Consider the following 9,357-nt stretch of genomic DNA (forward strand, 5'->3'; position numbering starts at 1 on the left):
GGTTTTGTTATAAGAGCATTTAAAAAGCTTAGTAATATTCCTTCCTTGTCTTATGGAACAGTTTGAGAACCATTGCTGTGATAAGGTTTTCATTAGCAGTCTGAATTCATCAGCAGTCTGAATTCATCAGCAGTCTGAATTCATCAGCAGTCTGAATTCATCAGAGCCTGACCGTATTAATTAATTAATTAATTTATTTATTAAGTTGGGAGTTTTTGAATTACTTTGGTCTCACAGCCTGCTATAAATCTACATAAGCTGTTTATCTCACCTTGACTTAGTTTTGGTAAATCATATGCATCTTAGAAATGTGTCCATTTCTTTTAGATATGCCAGTGTGGTGAAGTACGATTTTTAGACAAGACCTAATGATTTTCTAAACGTCATTGGTATCTATTATAATAGTATGTCATGTCCAGAAGATAGTTTTTCAAAGCACTTGTTTTAATAACTTTCCAATTACCACGACAAGACCCTATGAGCAAGGCAACTTACAGAAGTGTTTTGGAGCTTCCCTGTTGCAGAGGGTGAATCTATGGCCTTCATAATGGGAAGCATTGCAGCAGGCAGGCAGGCACACGAGCAGTAGGTAAGAGCTTGCATCTGAGCCATAATCATGACAGCTAACTGGGAAGACTCCAGGTTGGCTCATCTCTCACCCTTTCAGGCCTTATCTTCCTACATATCCACCCTTTCTTATTACTTGGATGCTTAGCGGAAGCCAGAGTTCTTTGCTCAGACCTTGTTGACAACGCCTCAGGAGAGATCAGCAACTGGCCTGTGACTGTCTTGGGTTGGTCTGCCGAACAAGCTTTTACCCACCATCATTGACTACCAGACCTGAAAGAGCATTCAGTCCTGGAGAGCTGAGAAGGAGGGGTTGGGTAGGCAGTAACCTTTTGAATTTCAGACAGCCAGGCGTGTATAACCTCCTGCAGAGGATGGTGAGGGGGATGCCTAAGAGCCATTGACACCTGAAGAGTTGGCTAAGTTGCTCCCCACTGCTGTAGAATATGCTGTAAGAGACATTTAAAGAGAATAAGGGTTAACAATAACCATCCCACCAATTAAGGCATATGTGAACATCTAAGAGGGATCAAATAGTCTTTTTGTATTATATCCATGGCCAGGCGCACATCTCATATTGGCAACATGGCAGTCTGAGGGAAAACACAGGAATACCCTTGCCCATGGGTTAGCAGGGGTGCTGGCAGCTGCACTTGGAGGGAGATAGGATCGCTCCATCGCTCCAGCTGCACTTTGTCTCAGGTTGACCAGAAAAGGCTTCTGCTGGCCTTTCATGCCTGGGAGTGGAGGACAGCCGCAGAACGAAATTCCAGACTTCAGGGTCTGGTGGGCATTGGGACACTTCGCTGCAAGGGTATTTCGGTGGAGACATGGCCTCCAGTGCAGCTGAAGGGGAAGTGGCATGGGCAGTCTTAACTGTGGCCACTCTCCCCTAATTGCTTTCTCATCATAGGATGCCATGGAGAGATCAGACATGGAGCTGAAAGAGGTTTTGCTTCAGCCGCAGGCGATGAAGCATGAACCACAAAGTTTATTGGGGGAAAGGGACAAAGGGAGGGGTAGGTGCTGGCCAACCAGGACAGAGACGGAAGGGGTAGATGGGGTGAAGGAAGGGGTAAGGGGTGGAGTGGGAGGTGCTTGATTAAAAGGGAAAGCTTGCGCATGTGTACAGAATCCTGATGCAGTCACTTAACGCATGGCGTAGACACGAAACACAGGGCCTTTTGAGCTGTCTAAGTATCTGCCAGAATGGTAGTGCGAATCCTGCCCATTGTCAGGGCTCGGGGTCAGCATGATGCCTGAATCCTAGTAGAGGTTACCCATTTTGAAGAGGGAAACTACAGTTGAGCAACAGTCAAATAGAATATGACAGCCAACATGGGTGGAACATAAAAAATATGTGCCCTCCTAACCGGATGGGCAGACAAACAGACGGCACAAAAGAAGGAAATCGTGGGGCCCCAATGCTGAAGGGACCAAGAACACACAACACCAAGGGCCATCTCACTATGAAATGCCGCCTTGGGGATGCTGCCCAGTGCTGTGAGCCAGGAGAGGGGACACCAAAACCCGAAAAAAAACCAGCCACAACAACAAAGGACTATGTCCAGGCAAGCTCAAAACCTGCTAGATGTCCTGTTCCAGGTACCTGATGTGGCTGGGTCCTAAAGGCCTCCTTGGAGGAGGGGATGTGAGAAGGCATGGTGTCTATGGCAGCAAATGCATTTATTTAGAAACGGGGAGAACTTTATATACCCTCGTAGCATCTAGGCATTCTGATCCATTGGCATCCAATGCCCCCCCTCATTGGCTAGGCAGGATGAGGACCTCTGACAGCACCGGGAAGACTGACTCCAGGTTGGCTCATCTCTCACCCTCATAGGCCTTATCTTCCTATAGTACTGCTCAAACTGGATGGCTTTATGTAGAAAGAATGCAAATAGATCCATACTTCATTACCTCCCTGCATGAAACTCAACTCAAAATGGATCAAAGACCCCTACTTAAGACCAGATACTAAATCTGATATATGAAAAGGTAGCGAGTAGTTTGAATTGATTGGCAAAGAAAAATCTTTCTGAACAGCACCATTAGCATAGGCACTAAGATCAGGAATTAGTAAATGGGGCCTCGTGAAACCCAGGTGCTTCTGCGTGGCAAAGGACACCATCTTTTGTGTGAGGCAGCAGCTACAGAACTGGAGAAATATTTTACCACATCAGATAGAGGGCTAATATATAAAATCTATAAGGAACTGAAAAAATGGACATCACATAAACAAATAACCCAATTTAAAACTGGGTGTAGATCTAAGAAAGGGATTCTCAAAAGATGAAGCATGAAACGCATTAAAGGAAATGTTTATCACTGTTGACCATGAGGGAAATGCAAATCAAAGCTACTTTGAGATTTTATCTTACCCAATAAAGTGGCTAAGATCAATAAAACAAATGACAGTATATGCAGCCAAGGGTGTGTAGTAAGGGGGCACTTTTCCATTGCTAGTGGAAGTGCAAACTTGTACAGCCACTAGTGAAATCAGTATGACAATCCCTCAGGACGCTGGGAATTGATCTACCTCAAGCAACTCTATCATTTGAGCTTATGCCCAAAGGACTCAAACATGTTCATTATTGCTCTATTCATAGTATCCAGAGACTGGAAATATCCTAAATGTCTGTTGATAAAGAAAATATACATTTATCCAATGGAATTAGGACTCAGCTGTGTTTTTGAAAATTTGAAATAATGAAATTCTCAAGTAAGTGGATAAAACTTGAAAAGTTATCCTGAACGAGGTAACCCAAACCCAGTGAGACATTGGTATATTTTCACTTACGTGTGGATGTTAGCTGTTAAGTCTTCAGTAAGTCTATGATCTGTATAACCACAGAGATTATGTATAGAGTAAGAGGCTAAAGGGCAGGGATTGATCACCTTTGTAAGGGGTAATAAAATAGTTATGGGTGGACAGTTGGGTTTAGGGGGATAGAACCAGATCAGATGGGGGGAACATTTAGGGAGGGAATACGTGGAGGCAGCTAAAACTAAGGGTTATTTGAGGGTTTGTATGGAAACCAAATACAGTATAAGCTCAAACATACACACACACACACACACACACACACACACACACACACACACACACACAGAATCTAAATGGAATCACCAGATAATAGGCAAGACAGCCACACCTAGACATCTCATATCACCTCTTATTCTTGGAATGTGTTACATCTAATTGAGTTGTTGGTCAGAGGTGTCCCATGGACACCCTGTGGAACCTAGGCTATTGCCAAGGTTATTGTTCTTCCCAAACTGATAGTAAGGCCATATTTTGAAGACAACACCTAGAAAATTCATGGACCATGGAGAATGTGAGCTGCTGCTTACCTGGAGGGTTTACTTGTGTCGGCTAACATTTATGGCACTGAAAGACACTCTGTATGCAACCAGAAGAGAAAGGTAAAAACTAACCCTGTGCCAAACCCTTCGCGCTACAGTGGTGAGCTGCTGGCAAGGTGTACTGGTACAATAATTGTGCAAAGCTTGTGGGAGTAGCCAACTATTATCAATTGCATTTAAAGTTGATAGTGATCAGGTAACCAAGGACCTAAGACTAGATAGTCAAGGGACCTAAGCGAAATCCAAATACTACTGTTTTGCTAAAGGAATGTAGCAATAAGATGACTCCTAATGACATTCTGCTATACTTGTAGTTTAGTGTCTTGCACAGGCAGCATCTGAGAAGCTTCTCCCTGCATCAAATGGTAAGAAATACAGAGACCCACATCTGGACAAGGTACAGAGAGAGAGAGACTTGGAGCATCCAGTCCCGAATGGGTTGTCTCCATCAAGGTTGTCTCCCCTTGGGGCTCAGGAACTTTGTGAAAGTGGAGGCAGAAAGACTGTATGAGCCAGTAGGGATGGAGGACACAAAAAACAAGGCCTTCTAAGCCAGGTGGTGGTGCACACTTTTAATCCCAGCACTTGGGTGGCAGAGGCGGGTGGATTTCTGTGAGTCGAGGTCTTCCTGGTCTACAAAGCTACACAGAGAAACCTTATTCTCAAACAAACAAACAAACAAACAAACAAACAGAAACAAGGCCTTTTAGACACAGCAGGACGGAGAGGCACACATGAACTCACAGAGCCTGTGGCATTTGCAGAGTCCCTGCCTGAGTCTAAGCTAGATGGGTTCCCAGAACTGAGAGGGTAATTAAACACAAGGTCCTGTCTCTTACCAGAATCTATCTTTAGTTGGTAATCACTCAGGAAGAAATACTAGTTTTCTCAATGGATTCTCACTGAATATACAAAACACTCTTAAGGACAGTAGACCAATACAAAATGAACTCAATGACGTTTTTGGAAGCTTCTGGTCTCATAATGTTTTATATGGACACCATTCATCCTTCTCCTTCACTCCCTCCCTCCCTCCCTTCCTTTGCTTACAGGTCTTTTGGGCATATTTAAGGTTTTCCTGTGTTGTGTTTTTATGAGATCTCTATGTGTGAATGTCTGTGTCGCTATGTTTCTTGTGCTTTCTCTTTTGCTCTATTTCGCCTCATAATTTGTTTGCTTAGTCCTATTCCAGTTCGTTTCTTTTTATTTTATCTTATTTTGTTATTATTTTAGATGCCAACTTTCCCTACCTCTCTATCCATGAACTTAATGCTATCTCCGACAATCAAAAAGCAACTAAAACCTTCACAATTCAAAACAAACAGAAAAGACCAATAAGACCTCTCCCCACAAAAATAAAATTAAAAAGTAAAAAAAAAAAAAAAGGTAAAAATGAAACAGGAAGTCACCCCCAAAACCATGGAGTTTGTTTTGTGTTGGTATGGGTCCTCCTCTGGAGTGGGGTTGATATAGTCAGTGAGAGTCCGTTGAAGAAAACTGAGCTTTCCTTTGGCAGTAGATAATAATTGCAAATAGCTTCTTAGTTAGGGCAGGAACTTTGTGTCTACCTTTCCTTCTCCTTGCTGGGATCCTGTGTGCTTGAACATGTGCAGGCGTTCGGCTCACTTTCCCAGTTGTAGTGAGTGCATCCTTACATCTCCTGTTGTGTCCAGAAGACACTATTTCCTTGGATCATCCATCGACTCTGGATCCTATGTCTCTGCTTTCTCTTCCATCTAGAACCCTGTGTCTTGAGGGGAAGGGTTTGATAAAGTCATCCCATTTAGGATGGGTGCTCCAGAGTCTTTCACTCTGACCATCGTGCAGGTGTGGGTCTCTATGTTAATTCTTGAAGAAGCGTCTCTGAAGTGTTGGCCAAGTACTGATCTCTGGGTATAGTAATAAGCCATTAGGAGTCATGTTATTGCTACGTTCCTTTCCAGAATAATAGTGATAGGTTTTCCTCTAGACCCATGACCTACATAGTCTCAGGTTCTTGCCCATATTAGCAAGTATGGGTTTCATCTGATGGAGTGGGCCTTCTACCGAATCTGAAAGTGGTTGGTTACTCCTGTAACGTTTGTGCCTGTATTTATCAGTATGTCTTGCAGGCCTTTAATCTGGCTCATGAGAAGGGAAGACACACCTTCAATATAGGTCATTTGAGCTAGAAAACCTCACCTCCTCTTGCTCTTGCCTTGCTAGCAGATCCATTCCTTCAATGGCATTAGAGCCAACTTCTTCAAAATGTATGTATGTATGTATGTATACACGTATATTCATGCACATATTATATACATATATTCATTCTATATGTTCTGTTACTCTAGAGAACCTAACTAATGCAGAGTTTAGTATGAAAAGTGATTCTAGAGCAAGAGAAGTATAAGGAGGAATCTTTTAAGTATCTGGAATAGGCTTTCCAATTTGCCAACACCTGCAGTTACCAAAGCCCCGTAAATTACTGAAGTTCTTCTAGGAGCTCTGAAACATTAATAAATTTAAGGAGATAAGTGAACTCCTGATTTACCAGTTGTGGGTAGCAACAGATGTGTTGACCTTTTTTGTGAAACTTTTGATATTTTGGGAATAATAAGGAAAATGATGATGCTATCACTTACTCTTAGCATCTCTGAATGAATTCAAAAAGGACAGAGATGAACTCAGTGATAAATGACCTAACTTCACTTAAACAATGTAAATGTGTCTAAATGTGCCCTGGAGGGGAATATTATTCTTATAAGTTTTTTTTTATTTATTCATCTGTCACACATTGCATTATGAACATGTTTTCCCCTTCCTCTACTCCTCCCAGTCCCCTCCACCTCCCCTCTCCTCAAGATCCTCTCTTCCTCCATTTGCCTTCACAGAATAGCAGGCTTCTCAGGGATATCCACTGAACAGGGCCTAACAAGTCACTCTAAGATTAGGCACAAACCCTCATATCAAAGCTGGACAAGGCAACCCAGTTAGGAGAAAAGAAATTCCAAGAGCCATTTACTCCTCTTGAATGTGTTTGCTTCTTTTTGTTCTAGAGCTTTCAGATGTGCCATTCACTTGCTAGTATAAGATGTTTCCCGTTTCTCTATGTAGGTATTTAGTTCTATGATCTTTTCTCTTAGTTCTACCTGTATGCTTAGGTATGCTGTGCATTCATCGTCAGTGAATTCTAGGAAGTAATTGATTTCTTTCTTAATTCCTGTCTTGACACAGTAGCCATTTAGTAGAGAGTTGTTCAGTTTCCATGAGATTTTAAGGCTTTCTGTTGTTTTTGTTATTGAAATACAGCTTTAATCCATGGTGCTCTGATTTCAATTTTCTTGTATATTTTGAGACTTGCTTTGTGATCAAGTATGTTGTCAGTTCTTGAAAAAGTTCTGTGAGATGCCAAGAAAAAGTTATATTTTATTGTGTTTGGGTGAAATGTTCTGTAGATATTTGCTAGGTCCATTTGGATTATAATGTTTCTTATCTCCAGCATATTTCTGTGTAGTTTTTGTCTGTATGACTATTCTATTGGTAAGAATGGGTTATTGAAGTTTCCAACTGTCAATGTATAAGGGTTGATGTATGATTTAATTTTTAGTAATGCTTCTTTTACAAACATGAATGAGTACGTTTGTGTTTGGAGCATAGATATAAAGAATTGAAACATCATCTTGGAGGATTTTTCCTGTGAAGAATATGAAGTGACCTTCCTTGTCTCATGATTAATTTTGGTTTGAAGTCTATTTTGTTAGTTATTAGGAGGTCTAAGCCAGCTTGCTTTTTAGGTCCTTTGGCTTGGAAAATCTTTTCCCAACCCTTTGCTCTGAGATAATATCTATCTTATGTGTTGAGGTTTATTCCTTGTATGCAGCAGAAGAATGGATCTTGTTTTTTGCATCCATTCTGTTATCCTGTATCTTTTTATTAGGAAACTGAGTCCATTTATGTTGAGAGATATCATTGATCAATGATTGTTAATTCTGGTAACTTTATCATTGTTTTTGGTGGTGGTAGTGTCCGTGTCCGCGTGTGTGTGTGTGATTCCCTGATTTTGGCTTTGGTGGCATATTATTTATTTCCTGTGGTTTTATGGGTGTAATTATTCTTCTTCATTTGGAGTTTTCTTTCTAGTATCATCTGCATGGCTGAATTTGTAGGTCAATATTTGAATTTGACTTTATCATAGAATATTTTGTTTTATCCAACTATGGTGATAGATGACACCTGCAGTTTCTTAGAGTCTTAAGGATATCTGTCTAGTCCTTTCTAGCTTTTAGAATCTCCATTGAGAACTTAGGCATCGTTCTAGTAAGTCTATCTTTATATGTTATTTGCTCTTTTTTACCCTTATAGCTTTTAGTATTCTTTCTTTGTTCTGTGTGTTTCAATTATTATGTGGTGAAGGGACTTATTTTTCTGGTCTCATCTATTTGGTGTTCCATGTGCTTCTTGTACCTTTATAGGCTTCTCCTTCTTTAGGTTAGGAAGATTTTCGTCTATGATTTGGTTAAAAATATTTTCTGGCTCTTTGAGCTGGACATTTTCTCTTTCTTCTATTCCTATTATTCTTTGGCTTGGTCTTTTCATAATGTCCCAGGTTTCCTAGATGTTTTGTGTCAGGAATTTTTTAAGATGTAACATTTTTTTTTGACTAATGAATCTATTTATCTTTTGCTATCTTCATTGCCTGAAATTCTCTCTTCCATCTCTTGTGTTCTGTTGATCTATATAGCTCCCATTTCTTACCTAGATTTTCCTGCTTCAGAATTTCCTCAGTTTGTGTTTTCTGTATTGCTTCTGTTTTTATTTTCAGGTCTTGAAGCATTCTATTCATTTTCTTTAACTGTTTGTTTTTTCTTTATGGAATTTAGTCATATCCTTCAATTTTTATTTGTCCTTTTCTTCAATTTCTTTTGGGGATTTTCCTCCTCCTTCTCCTTTTCCTTCTTCTTCGTCATCGTCTTTTAAAAAAATTTATTTCACATATATTTATGTTTTGGCTGCATGTATGTATGCATGAGGGTGTCAGATCCCCTAGAACTGGAGATACAGACAGTTGTAATCTGCCATGTAAGTGTTGGGAATTGAACCCACATCCTCTGGAAGAGCAAACAGTGCTTTTAAACAATGAGCCATCTCTGCAGCCCTTATTTACTTCTTCTTTAAGGACCTCTATAATCTTCATAAAGTTAGTTTTAAGGTCTGTTTCTTGTGCTTCAGCTCTGTTGGAATATTCAGGACTTGCTGTAGTAGGATGCCTGGGTTCTGGTAACATAATTGCCCTGGCTGTTGATTGTATTGTCTAGGCATCTCAGCTTGCATGAGTTTGGGTCTAGGTATCAATTTCTGGGTTCGTCTTTGTTGGGTGGTTGTTTTGTTCTTCTCTCTCTCTCTCTCTCTCTCTCTCTCTCTCTCTCTCTCTCTCTCTCTCTCTCT

The sequence above is a fragment of the Phodopus roborovskii genome, unplaced genomic scaffold, assembly GCF_943737965.1.
Source record: "Phodopus roborovskii unplaced genomic scaffold, PHOROB, whole genome shotgun sequence".
NCBI classification, from domain to species: Eukaryota; Metazoa; Chordata; class Mammalia; order Rodentia; family Cricetidae; genus Phodopus; species Phodopus roborovskii.